The 14,939-nt window shown below is 36.3% G+C and overlaps 1 long non-coding RNA gene across 3 annotated transcripts; it reads right to left on the reverse strand.

Annotated features, from left to right (window-relative positions):
* Positions 1-608: 608 nt before the first annotated feature.
* On the reverse strand, positions 609-14,518 carry LOC121669435. Of its 3 annotated transcripts, XR_006017766.1 has the most exons (5): positions 8,980-14,518; positions 8,077-8,134; positions 5,256-5,386; positions 1,557-1,607; positions 609-1,086 (listed from the first exon to the last, which is right to left on the reverse strand). It is a non-coding gene; the product is annotated as an uncharacterized LOC121669435 (long non-coding RNA). The 3 variants fall into 3 exon arrangements; XR_006017764.1 differs by lacking the exon at positions 8,980-14,518 and having other exon boundaries at positions 8,077-8,262; XR_006017768.1 differs by lacking the exons at positions 609-1,086; positions 1,557-1,607; positions 8,980-14,518 and adding an exon at positions 3,541-3,643 and having other exon boundaries at positions 8,077-8,262.
* Positions 14,519-14,939: the final 421 nt, after the last annotated feature.

A 14,939-nucleotide genomic window follows, 5' to 3' on the forward strand; every position in this document is an offset into this window, starting at 1 on the left:
TAAGTTATTGGCAGCAATACTATCTATATGTATGAGTTATGAGTGATTTTCTTCACTCTTCTGCGTATTTATCTTCAACACTTAGTGTTTGTCATCCTTATGATTAAAGAAATTGTCAGTGCATCAGGATAGTTGAACTAACTGTGGCATGGCTATATATTCAAGTTATGCCACATGTGTGCTTCTGAAGACTCAGAATTCATCCCTCTGAACCATTAACAACATTAGTTATTGAAACTTTTCAGGCCACTTGGCCATAGAGTGGCATAGAAGTGTCTTGCAATCTGCTGAGGAGTAGTCACTTCCTCGCGGAAAAATGTCTGTGAAATAATGATGTTTCACAATGTTCCAGTCTACAACACTGGTGTAAAAGCTTTAATGTGGGGGAGAATGAGCTCCTCTTAAGACCGCACGCATTTTGCTTGCTTGCCCTCATAGAAATGAGAGATGACTTCGCCATCCGCAGTTTCTTCAAAGGAGACTTGGAGGTGATTCCCACTCACCTCTCCCTTCCAGATGCGATTTTATGCGTATTATTGCTTTTCCTCAAAGCAACAACGTAGTCCAAAGCCTATCATAAAACTAGCAAATTGTTCCAATTCAATGTGTCTGTTTGTGTAGAAGAATTTCTTTTTTCTTTTTGGCAGTCTCAATCCAATGAAATAGGAGTCTGAAGAGTTTAATCAAGTCATCTGTGGCTTGAAATTGACTTCTAATATCAGTTATGGGGTTACCAGACGATACATTGGAAATGGGATAGGTACAGCAGCCTTAAAATGAAGTGGAAGAGGGTTCTCCAGGGTTCTCCCAAACTATTCTGGTATCAGAGCTCCCAGCTATCTCAGAAACATCAGAAACCACATGGGAAAGGGCTCACACATATCAGGCTAAGCTTGCACACTTGGGTTTTATTAAATCACTGAAAGCTACACAGAAACCAATGCTTTGCTCTTGATAAAGTAGATTTGTCATGCACCCAAAGGATGTTGACAAGCAATTGGCAGTCAGACTTTTATCTTTTCTCCACGCAGATTTTAATAACAGCTGCACCATTTATTTTCTGAGACAATCTTGTTAACCAGAGTCCTGCAGAAAAGAAATACAGTCTCAGTCAGATTCTGACATTTTTTTTGCAGATTGCTAAGAAATTGGCATATCTGCCATATTCCCAGGCCAGGCATCTTTCACAGGTATGTAGTAAGCTCATTGATGCTCAGGCCACATGAGCTTCTTGGTTTTCATCAATCCCATCTGTGTCTGGAGGCTCAGAAATGACCAGACTTCCCAAGAAGGCTAAAGGTTAACAATGATGTTTTTTCTGAAGAGATATTAAAATATTTTAGGCCTAACACTACCTTATGTTTTTCAGATTGGTGACTGGTATAGATTTGTCTTTGGATTTGACCAGACCCAGTCTGCCCATGTACCAGACTGAATCAATAGTGGAACCTTCATATGATGTTTATCAACTTCAGACTGAAAATCACTAGTGCTGATTTTTCTCTTAACATTCTCTGAGCTGAACTTGTAACAAATCTTGTTAAAATCCAGCTTACCTGCAGCTGAGGCCCAATCAGTGCACACTGAGTGCTTGGAATTTTTTCTTCCTGTGAAGTTGACCATATACATCAAGTAAAAATCAATCCTAGACATGAAGTATAAGCTGTATATATATAAACTGCATAAGAAAAATATATAAACTGCATAATAAAACACATAAGAATATGTAAAATAAGGCAAAGTAAAAAAATAAGATGCTTTGAGACATATCTTTTCAAATAAAAATAAAGGAAAAAGGCAGACTGCTAAGCAAACTCCATGAAAACAAGCTTTCAACAGTTATGAAAAGACACTGAATTTATCTGTGTTTACTAATTTTTTTTTTTCATGAAATTAATACCATAAATTTGTTTTTTATTTACTCTTTATGGGCAGTTAATGCTTTTCTAGCAGCTCTCTGCCCAACAACAAGTTGGCCTCTTAGTCCTTCCCCAAGCAGTCACTCAGACATTCCACATTCCACAGTAAAAGGAGCATCACAGACATCACGTGATATTGCTGAGGACCTTATCTTAATTAGCATTGCTGAGAAGTATAGCCAAAGACCCAGGCTGTGTTTCTTTTTTTCTTCTCATGTTATTTTCTACTTACTTTTAAATCACTGCTAAATGATGAAGAAATTGCCTCATTCACTTCATAAGGAATATTGAAATATGACTTATTTTTTACACAGATCAAGTAAAACTATATTTACTGTTCTGCAAAATTAATTCTTTACATAACATTTTGAATTTTTGCATTGTTATATCTAATGAATCATTACTCCAGCTAAGAAAAGTGAAATCGAACTTTAAAAATTCTAAGATAAAGTCATAAATTGCAATATGGTCAAAGATAATTTTGACTTAAACCAGTCATTTTTATTTGTGTTCTATTTTTATTCTTTTACCTTCACAGTGTAACAAGAAATGTCACAAAAGGGGAAAATATTTTCAAGATATAGTTTTCCACTAATGGCAAGACATTTTAGATTAAATCCTACAGCAAAACTTTTTATCTTGTGAAATGTTCAGCAAGTAAAGAGCAAAAACCCATGCCATCTACTGAGGATTCATGGAATAAATTCAGGGTTCTGTGGTTCCCACTGGTTCAGACCTAAAAAGAACTGTTTGTGTTCATTAAACATGATGCCTACATTATTGAAAATAAAATTAAGAGCATCCTTTGGAATCAATGAATACCACAGATAGAATTGTGTTTAATGATGAAAATATCAAGTATTTCACAGAAAAATAAGGTATTAAAATAGATAGTTTTGTTTAAATTGTTTATTGGAGGGTAAAACAAGAAAAGCAAGAAATATGGTTACTTTTTATATACATCCATAATTTGTCTGATTTTATTTATGTACATATTCATAGGCAACTGATATTCAGTGTAATAATTTTGCCATTCACTGCTTCAGGCTTTACAACAAGTTATTAGATAATATAGGTATTTAGTTTCTTAGACATCCTCTTTAAGAGTTTTGTCTGAAACTCATCACTATAAAATCTGCACAGCCAGCTGAGACACAGCTTGGTACGTGTATATCATGACATAGATTTTTGTCAAAGCAACCCCACCACTGTTTGTCAATTTGCAGGCACTGTGTTTCAATGTTGACTTGGTTACTGTGGACTGACTCATGTTTCAATTCCTTAGAACCTCATATGGCCAAATAATACTGCCTGTGAACCACTAAACAGTAAATCTTGCCATACTTTGCTGAGGACATGGAGTAATGAAAAAAAAAATCATTCTTTCTTCATTCTTCCCTCATTTTCCCCTCATCTTCCCTCACAATTCTCTCATCTTCCACTAGTGGTGATAAAAATATGAAAGAAAGAACAAAATTATCTTTGTTGAAAGTATGCTGGATCATAAAATCATAACAACATATAATTATAAAATAGTTTGGGTTGGAAGGGACTTTAAAGACATTATAAATCCAACTCCCCTGCCATGGGCAGGGTTACCTTCCACCAGACCAGGTTGCTCAGAGTCCCATCCAATCTGGCCCTGAACACTTCCAGGGAAGGGGAAACCGTAGCTTTTCTGGAAAACCTGTTCCAGTGATAATCCAGAAGATGCTGTATGCCAACTGTAATCAGGAGAGCAAAATCTTCAGTTCCAGGCCAAGACTGACAGAGTTTATTTAATCCTGGCAGCTGACCTGTCTAAGAGGAGGACCTCAAATTTAAAGTAGGACACTGGGACCTGACATGCAACTTTCACAGTGTGTTATGAAAGCCTGCAGAGGAAATAGTCACAACAGGTTATTGTGCCAGTAACAGTTTAGTTGTGGACAGTTGACACAGATGGGGAAGAAAATAAATCAACATTTAATAAATTACTCAAATTTCGCTTTTCTCCCTTTCCAGGTTTCTTTAAAGGCTGCATATCAATATGCAGATAATTTTTTTTTTAAAGTTGTGCAAATTTTTTTCCTTTTTATACAGATTAAGATCAGAGAGGGGTTTTGAGATCTTTATATACCCTTACACTGTGCGATTGCTCCTAAATAAATGCTGATCTTCTAAGTCTGTACCTGAATTTTCCAGTGTCCCAGGATACAGAACAGCCTTTCCTATTCTGCACCCTGGGACACTGACATTCATGGACAAGTAAATGGCCAGAATAGAAGGAGAGAGAGAGAGAGAGAAAAGTACTTATGGCCTTATTCACAGAAGTGACTTGAAATCTAATTGGGATTTATGCAGTCATCTGAAGTGAATGAAAGATCATGGAGCCTGAATACCTCCACTATCTGTGGGCAATGTATTTTGGCTCCAGATAATCTCTGCTTTATGTCCATGTTGCCTAGCCACAGTCTATCAAGACTGATCTATCAGGCCTAATGTCTTTTTCATATGCCTTTATTGCCATCAGATACCAAAAGCAGAGCAGCACTGAAACAAATTTGCTGAGCCTCTGTCAGCCCTTGTAAAACCAGCACTGCGGTGTGGTTATGGTACAAAAAGAGCTGCAATTAGTTCTGGTGGACCAAGGCCAGATCCATGGTGTTAATTAGACTGTCCCACTTCACCTCGGTTTAGGAAGAGTGGTTAACAGGAGGCAGAGACCTAAACTTGTGCTGGTACAGTGAGGAGCTGTGTTCCCAGCTCCTCTGTCCAGAGTCTGACCATGTGCTGGCACTGATGCGTCGGGAGGTGATAGTGGTGTGCACTGCCTCTGTGTTCTCCGGGTTCATTGATACAGACTCTAATTCTGCAGAAAGACACTGTGTTCCTGAGAGCCCTGCTCTAAGTGCCCAAGGATGCAGAAGACAGGGCTATGCAGGCAAACCCTTTGGGATCTGGGAATGGGCAGCTTGGTTCTGCACAGTCTGCAACTTGACATGTGTCTGAACTACTGAGATGAAATTTAATTTAAAATTATTTAGAATTTAAAGAATATTTATAATTTAAAGAATATTTAGATATTTAGAATTTAAAATTGTAGTTATAGTCTATCATATAGGTGAGGGGAAGTACCAAATTTCTTTTTTTTCCATGAAATATGTTATGAGTAATTCCTTCCAAAGCAGTAAGAAGAAATCCCATCCATCTATCTATCTATCTATCTAATCTATCACATGCAAATAGGCATTTTCAAATCATGCTTTTAAGCAGAAAAAGAAGCACTCTATAAGTTAAAATCTATTTTTCCCACATAGAGGGAGGCGGTAGTGCTTGAGTTCGGAACCTTCTTACCTTTTCCTTATGATTGCTGCATATTAGAATAATTTGTCAAACTCAGTGGAGAAAGAAGTTTGAGTCTGTTTTTCATCATTTGGCTTTTGAGTCTCTTTCAGATGGGGATCAAAACAAACCGTATCCTGCCCCTGTGGAAAATACATTTATACTCAAGATATGCAAAACAGGATATGACAAAATTCTGGAGAAAAAGTACAGCACTGCTGATACATGAGGTTCTGGTATAAATCATTCCTCAGCTTTGGGATTCATGTTGGAAACTGCTCAGATAGATGATTTGATGCTTCAGAGCTCCAAAGGAATAAATAGAAAGGAGAACAAAAAGACACTGATTTAAAGGGAAAATGAAGTAATGTGTACACTGAAGGAGTCTAGTCCTCATCAGAATGCAATTAAAATGTATAATCTACTTTGGGTTTATATCTAGCAAATGACAGAATTATGATATAGTTATTTCATCAGAGCTTTCCAGCTTGGTCATGTGCTAAAACTAATTAGTTCGTCAGCTACAATGCTGGCTTACTTTCTATTTCATTTTGCTGCTGTTTGCTTACTTCTACCTTTTCCTTGCCTTTATTTTGAAGGTGATTCAGGAATGGTCTTTCTGTTAATGTAACTTAAAAGAACAGCATTTTCAACATGATAAAATCTGAATAAGTGTCCTAGGTGTGTAAAAACAAAGTGTTATTTAAGTGGGACATAAACTACTTCTGACACAAGCATCTATGTGATCTTGATCTATTTTTTAACACAAATTTCATGTTGGTGTTCCATAGTTCCTGCTATATTTTTGCCTACAGCCCTGTGATATAGGCAAGAGCCATACAAAAGCAATAACAAAGCTAGCTTTTCACCTTCTCTTAAATAAATCTTTTCACATTAGACAGAACTTGGAGGATGTACTTGTTCCTAAGTAAAAACTACTAATATTGTCAGTGGGACTTCCCGCTGAGGAATTGATGTTTATAATCAGCAGAAGCTACATCTCCCATCCACCATGTGTACACTATCACATCATTGCAGATGCTTCCACTTCCGACTGTGCCTTTTCAGCACAGTAGGCATCTTCTCAAAGTTTAATCTAATGCAGAAAACCCAATCTTCCTGTCTTGCAGCAGAGAAGGACTAACACCAAAGAAAAACAATTTTAGGTCCTAAGAGTTATGCAGTTTTGTGACTAATGTTTTAACTGCTTGGTCCTGGAATTGTACCTGAAAATTAGTTAAGTATTTACATTCCATTAATTAAACTTAAGATGTGCTTAGGGCAAGCTGAAGAGCTCTGTTCCTGCTCAGGGCTGGTTGGGAGAGGCTGTTGAATGCTGAATAATCCTGAACTTCTGTTATTGCAGGCAACTCTTCTGATGTGGTGCAGCTTGGAAAAGTCTATTGAGAGTGGACACTTTCATCTGTTATGCTTGAATTATTAAATAAGGCTGATATCCTTACTACATGCAACTGTTGCAGTAGAAAATGGATGTGCTAAATAAGTCTGCAAGAAACTTTGTTATCATCATTTCCTGGTTTTGATTCATCCATTCCAAACTCAATTTTCCATCTCCCAGAAAAAATCCCCCTAGACAAAACATAGGTAAAGACTCAGGCCTCAAATTCTATTGCACTGTAGCAACTAATTTTCTGGGTTCTGTCAAGTTTTAATTTGAATATGGGTGCTAAAATGCTTAGATCATTTGTACATTGATCAGAAGAAAAACTAACTAAGGTACCTGAAGTCCTGTTTTAGGCTCCAGCATTCTTAGCGAAATCAATCCTTTAGGACAAGATCTTAGCAGGAGTCAAATTTCTTTCATTCTGACAGAAAGTGGAATAGTGATGATTAAACATGAAATGAATGTTACAATAATTAAACATAAAAAATAAGAAGCAATCGAAATCTATGAACCAAATAACTCCTAAGTGCTTGCCTAGTCATATAGTCGTACTATGAAATTCTAAAATCTACAGTGCCTTATGATTTCAAGTATTGCAAGACAAACTTGAGAATCTTGAGTAACATCTAACAAAGAAACTACGTCAGCATCAAGAAGTGCCAAAGGCAGCTGCTCCAGATGTTTGGATTGTAGGACAGAAGAGATGCTTTTATGAATGTTTCAGTGTTTCCTTCTGTCTTTGGATCTGTGTTTGGGTGGAAAAGAAAAGTTTCCTCAGATCTTTCTATTTTCTTTTCTTTCACAAGTTGTTAGACATACTTTCTCCCATGATCTTTGATCTTATTGATATAAGCACCTTAAAACATTCTGAGAGAGCAGCAAGCAGCAACAGAGTTAATTTACTCATTGAAATTACTTCATCTCTGACACAGACTCTTCCATATACTCCTCTTTAGTATACAAAATCCCATCCAAACCTCTGCAGAGCAGCAGAGGCAACGAGGTTACTAAATCCAGTGTGTTAGACTAAGATAGAGAGAATCTTCTACATGAAGAATGAACCTTACAAACACAAAGATCCCACACAGTAGATTGTGGGACTCTGTAACTTCCTTATCCCTTTGGCATGAGAACATCTGTAAGCACATTGTGCCTGAGCAAGAGACGACTTTCAAAACTGTTTTCCACCAGCTTCACCAGTTTATATTTAGGAAAACTGAGCTGACGTGATGCTAAATGACTTTCCCAGATCACAGTTTTGAAGTGTATACTCCCATCCTTCTCCACAGAACGCACTCAGATCCAGCATATTTTCTTTTCTTAGGTCTGCCTTTATCAGTACCTCAAAAATCAATAAACTCTAAGAAACTCCTTTATTTTTTTCAGTTTAATTTCCAGTTTGTTTTTCAAACTTGTTTTTGCTGTTACCTTCTTTCTTTGACTTGTGCTCCCCTTGTATCACGAGATGAATAAATCCTTTCATAATCTGTAAAGAAAAAGGAGAAACTGAATTTTACAGCCTGACTTCTTGAATATAAGAATGTAAATAGGTAAACAGAGAGAGAGAGGTAGATATCTATGTAGGAGAAGGAAGGAAGGAAGGAAGGAAGGAAAGAAGGAAGGAAGGAAGGAAGGAAGGCAGGCTAATTATGGATATTATTAAAAATGCAGTATAAAGATACCATACACTGTATAATTTTATTTTTTTAGAAATACTCTGTTTATATTCATCTGGAAGACTTGTTCTTGACATAAGTACCAAATATATCTTCTGGTAAAGTTTGTGTTCAGTGTTATTAATAGAAATCTCACATCAGTTTTCAGTATTCTGACACTGGTTACATTCAGTGAGTTAATAACAGAATAAAATCATACTGCAGAAAACTTGCAGACATTGCACAGTATTATCTCCTGTTCCTAAGATATATTTTATCTTCATGTCAGGTAGGAAAATATGAGGAGTGTTATTTTAGTCCCTGTTTTCAACCTTCCTTTCTTTTACAAGATTAAAAAAAAATAATGTCTCTTATAAGCATTCCAAATTAAAGGGCAAAATGGAACATTTTCTAGTGTTACATTTAAAATTACTTACGCTCAGTTTAGGATTATTAATTTGAATACCTAATCATAACTGGTGATCAAATAGAAAAACGTTGTTTTGAAACCTTAATTCCCTTTCTGCCTAGCATATTCTCCACACCTTTCCAGTTTTGAATCCTGATACCAGGTTTATTCTCCTCAAGCCAAGTCATCCTGGAACTCTTCTACCCTCTTATCCCTCTATTCTATCTTTTTCCCTCCAACAGTCACAGCCTCCCCAGTTCAGCTTACCTCTTCCCACGTACCCCCATGAAGGCACACGGACTTTTCATGAAGGCTGAGTAGTTACTCAGTGAAGACTCAACACAGAAATTTCCAGTGTGGATGAAAATGGATGAAAATTTCAGTGCAGAAAGCACAGTGCAACAGGAACAGCCCCAACAGGGTGGTCTCTCCATCACCACAACATTTTCTAAACCTTAAAGGAACTTGATCCTTATTTTGAGAAAAAATGTAATAACCAGATCATTTTAAATTGGCAGCTAGAAAATGGGTAATTGTAAAAAGCCCTAATGCAACTCACAGCTGGAAGTCTTAGAATCACTTTGTTTTTCAGGTGTTCATGTGTTTCCTTAATGGTTTCAGTCTGAAATGGAAAATGGTAAAAGCCACCAAAGCTTTCATTCAGCAGAAAATACAGCTTCCTGTGAATCTATCCAGATTAGTTTAATTTTCTGTGGCAATGTGGAAGTTCTCCAGACATTGAACCTGGTATGACCAAGGGGTTTGTATTAAATTGGGATATATTGACAGACTACATCCTTCTGCTCCTTGCGTCTTTTGATTGAGAGAGGAGAAAAGAAGAGGGTAAGAATGGATAGGGAAAGATGGACTTTTTCATTTGGCAGCTATTTTAAGCAAAACCAAAAAATGGAGATTGTGGAATAGAATCATGGTGGTATCCTCAAAAAAGACTTAAGATATGAATACTACATCTTTCTGAAATGAGACATGCACTTTTGATATATGAATGTCTCCCACTGCTAGCACTTTGTGACACAGATATCTTGGAGTCCTATTTGCAGGAAAATATATAATTTCAATATTAAATAATATAATTTCACTTTTCCAGAAAAATACATAATTTGAAATTTAATTTATCTTCTTGTGTTGAACACATTCATCAACAGAATCTTTCAGATGTGTCTGAAGAGACTAACAGCCTTGGGGCACATACTGCAGCAGTGATTTGTTTCTAATTTTCGGATTCATCTGCAATTTAAAAGCTTACTGAATTTTCTGATTTCCATGCTTTTACTAGGTACAATGGTGTGTAGGACCATTACTCAGATTTTTTAGATTTGACCTATTCCTTTGTTGTAATTTTTAAGTGGTTTTTTTTCCTTGATGAATATTTGAATTATTTATTTATTTTTTAATGTTGCCACACGAATTCTGTTTCTGCCTGGTTTAAGATATTAAACACTGCATTTATGACTGCTGTCAATGGCTTGATTTTATGACAGAGGGCATTGAAGTTAACAGCTTATACATTTTCATTTAGATATTTCTACTCATCTCTCCATATATATCTGATGGTAACTAGAAGGTAAAGAATACCTTAAAAAATATATTAAATGTATTTAGTTCTTTCTGTTGATGAAATGTGTGCAGACAGTTTCCTTCATTTTGATATTCATTATTCATGATTTGTAATTATTCACCAAATATAATTCAAAGACAATTCTTTCTAACTTCTGTAATGTTATTGAGTGTATTAGCTAGTCAAAAGCAAGCTGGCATGACAGGGTGATAAACAATAATAACTCTATTTGGTTAAAAATCATATTTCATTACATATTGCTCTGAATATCTGAATTTTTTCTTTTTCTTTCAGTGTGCAATATATGAAATAGATAACATTTAATTCAGGTTTGAGTGAATTAATGTACTGCTGTTGATTTACCAATTAGTTGGTTTTCTAGACTTAGAATCATTGAATAGTATGGATTGGTCGGGAACATTAAAGGTCTTCTTATCTGAGCCCTCTGCAGTGACCAGGGACATCTTCAACTAGATCAGGTTTCTCAGAGCACCAATCCAACTTGACCTTGAATGCTTCCAGGAATGGAACATCCACCTCCTAGGCAACCTATATCAGTGTTTCACCACCCTCCTTGTAAAAAATCTTCTCTTAGTCTACATCTATCTTCTTTCAGTTTAAAACCACGACCCCTTGTCCCCTGTTGCCAGAGGTTGTACTAAAAAAGTTTGTTCCTATCTTTCTTACAAGCTCCCTTTAGGTACTGAAAGCTGGGATAAGGTCTCCCCAGAGCCTTCTCTTCTCTAGCCTCAAAAACTCCCCCTCTCTTACAGGAGAGATTCTCCAGCCCATTTGATCCTATTGGTGGGCCTCCTCTGGAACTCCTCCAACAGGTCCATTTCTTTCCTATGCTGGATGGACCCCAGAGCTGGTTGTACTGCTCCAAGAGTGACCTCAGGAAAGTGGAGTAGCAGGAAAGATTTACCTCATTCAACCTCCTTCTGGTCACATTTCTTCTGAGACAGTCCAGGACAGACGTGGCTTTCTGGGCTGTGAGTGCACATGCACTTGATCTTGTTGAACCTCATGAGTTTCACTCATTAGCCCACTTCTGGAGCTTGTTCAGATTCCTCTTCTTATCTCAGTGTTGATGAGGTTTTTTTACATGAGCAAAAGGATTTCTCCAGAGAACATCAGCCATTGTGTAGAGGAGATGTGTTCAGCAATTACACTTGTCGCTTCTAATTTGGCTGGAAGAGATGAGCCACAACTTGCCAAGGATATCAAGGTTTCTGATTGTTGTGTCTGAGGCTTTCTTTCAGATCCCTTCAGGGCCTCAAAGCTTTATTCTGTGTTCTGTCCTTCTAAATATTTTGGTACAGAATGGTCACTGTTAAAAGGTAACAGCATTACACTTCTCTTCATCCCTTACAGATCCTTTCTCTATCACACATTAGCTTGTTTTCCTCTTGAAATCTCTATGAATTTCTCAATGAAAAGCACCCTAAAAGAACTCTCATTCAAAATAAGATAATAATAAGAATAAAAATAAGAAAATAATAAGAATAAAAATTTCCCACAACAGGTGGGAATCTCTAATGGAAATACAAATAGGACTGTGAGACCCTAGGAGGTCCCTGGTATGAGCAGAATGAGTTACAGATGGAGTACGGGCCACTTCAGAAAACTAGTTTGTTCTACCATATCCTTTGCTAGGATGTCATCCAAGCAATTATTCCATCTGGATTACTCCAAAAGATTTGGAGGATTGTCCAAGACCTGAAGTTGCAGTTTGCTAATAGTGGCCTAGTTACATCTTGTCTGTAGGTCTCAGCACTCATTAACATCTGAATTGATATTTCCAGTTTCTGTGCACCCCACTGGGGCTGGTTAGTTTAACACTGAAATGTGCTGTCTTTTGTGTCCAGACCTACAGGTTCACCATTACTTTAATCTTTCTTTCATAGAAATCCTCATGCTACTCTAAGTTTTCTAACATAAGATTAATTGTTGTTGTTATTATTATTACTATAATTAGAAAAATTATTTCTGTGTTCATCTGTAAGTATTCCCAAAAATTCTAGCTACTGAATTTACATTATTTAAAAATGGAAACAGGAAAAACCAACTCTAGCAAAGAGCAGTCTTGGGTCTGTGCCTAGTTAATCACTAATTCTGCCAAGAAAAGATGAAGTATTTTTTTTCAGTACATAAGAGGCCAAGAATTATATAAGGTAACTCCATTTTTATGGTGAATGCATTTGAAAGAGTGTGGATTTCAAAAGAACTCAGTGAGAGTTTACTAGACATGTAATAGGAGAATAAAGCAGGAGATTCTAGGCACAATCATCTCAGAGCTTCTTGATAGGTCTCAGCTGCAGCATTACAGTGCAGTATGTCTGTATGTATTTCACACCAGAAATATCAGGCCTCAGGGAACAGCAAAACAATGCACCTGAGATGTAGTTTTATTTTGTTTTTCATCTATGAAGGAGTATTTTTGTTCGAATGCCTTTTTTTACATTAATCTTTAAAATGAACACCACTTAATTTTCACACAGCAATTTTCACACTTCTCCCTAAAACCAAATATATTGTTGTAAGTATTGGTTTCCCTAAAGCATATATAGACATCATTCAACTTTTCAGGACAATTTTTCTCTAAATAACTTTTTGCTTGAGAATGTTATTCCAACAAAACTAAAAATTTTTAACAATTACAAACTCAGTCTGGGGACACCATGTTTTAAATCTCAATTACATGCTTTTTAGTTGCCAAACTATGGTGTTCAGAATTCTGTTTTGACTGAATTATTGAAAACACTATGTTGAATTTACAAAATAAGGGTATATTCTAAGCACTTTTTTTTCAAAATGTGTTTGTATATTTCAAAATGCACCTTTTTTAAAAATTTTATTTCGTCTGCAGAGAAATTTAGATAAATCATATAAAAGGTGGCTTCTTTCCTAAATACATACAACATGAACTTTGGAAAGAAAGAATCCAAAACATTGGAACATAAAGATATTAATTTTTCTCCAAATGTTAAAATAGTGAACATCTGGTTTAGGGAGATGAAAATCAGAAAAGTTTGTAGCAAACTTCACTCATCTGATCTTATATACTTGCAGCATCCTTCATATAATGTGTATGTATAATCCACATAATTCCAAAATATTAGAACTGAATTTCTGCAAATATGGGTGTGTTTCCATGAAAGTGAAATCAGGCTTCAAAAAAGAAAAAAATTGGGGCAGTACACACATACCATAAAAACACAGCTGAAGCATTGCTCTAATTTCTGCAGTTGTAGACATATCTTTGAGATCAGCCTTGTTATGGTTATGTGAATCTTTATGAGCACACAATCACTGACAATCACTGATGTGTTGCACACATGTAATTTTTTTAAGATTTTAAAATTTTGCTAACAGAATTCTATGAATAATGATTATTCTGCTGGGCATTAGCCAGATCTGAGAGAAAGCAAGACAAACTGATAGATTATTTGAGCATTTTGTCTGTGGGTCAGACTTAAGCACACAAATAGAGTATTATTGTCCCATAAGGTGTCTGTCAAGTAGCTGGTGTGAGCATTGTTGGCATTCCAGGAGATTCCATGAGCTCCTACTCCAGCAGTCAGCCTGTGATTTGGGTGAGGTTAGCACTAAATTGTGCACCAGCATAAACACAGTACTGAAAGCATCATGAGATGACTCCACTTTGTCTGTGCCGGTTGCAAGTTACCTTTGTGGAACTCACCTGGCTGTTAGGTTGTGATCACTGCAAGACTTGTGCACAGAATAACTTCAATAAAACCACAGCTTTTACTACTTTATAATTACTTGCCATTATTTGCCAAAATAATTCATGAAGTCTAATAAGCTCAGTTTTATAACAGTAGGTTGTTGTTGTTGTTGCTGTTGTGATGGTTTGCTTTTTTTTAAAATTTGAAAATCAGAGCAAATAACTAAACGTCAACGTCTTTGAAAACTTTTATGGCATTCCAAAATGGGATTGCACCAAGTTGCCACCTCATTATTAAACTGATGCATGTACTTTTATCAGCAGAGACATCAAATAAATTAATTGTGCTTATTATCTATTTGTGGAAAAGTATATGACTTTCCTAGTATGACTTTTTGTGCTAAATTGCCTCCTACCACAGCTCTTGTCTTAATGATTAGATTTCATCAAAGTGTGATTTTATTCCTCTACCTGATCTATATTAAAAAAATGCATTTTCTGCATTTTCTCCATCTTCACTTTCAGTATTTGCCTCATAGCTACTCTTTCAGAAATGTTTTAATTTTTCTTTTTCCTTTTATTTAGTGCTGATTTACACATACATGTGAAAACCATTCTTGAACTTCTGATTCCTGCTCAAAGGCTACAACTTCAGTGAATTACAGACACAAATATGATGGACGGAAAGGACGGAAAATGTTTATTCCTTGCCGTATGACATGTGTTACATGATTGGTGAACAACCTCAAAATCCCAGTCACCACTTATTGACCCCATTTCTGGGGGAGGTTCCATCAAGATACTCAGATATCTGTCTTGAGCCACTAGCTCAATTTCCAGCGGTGTTGATGATCTCCTATTTGGGAACTTTGAAGTCAAAGCCCTGGTAGATGAGTTCCAGAGTTCACTACTGTTCCTAACCTCTGGTTAACAGTGTACAAGATAGTCAGCATCATTAGA

This window comes from Corvus kubaryi, unplaced genomic scaffold (genome assembly GCF_017639235.1).
Source record: "Corvus kubaryi isolate FWS band 111438036 unplaced genomic scaffold, C.kubaryi_AGA036_p1.0 133, whole genome shotgun sequence".
NCBI lineage: Eukaryota > Metazoa > Chordata > Aves > Passeriformes > Corvidae > Corvus > Corvus kubaryi.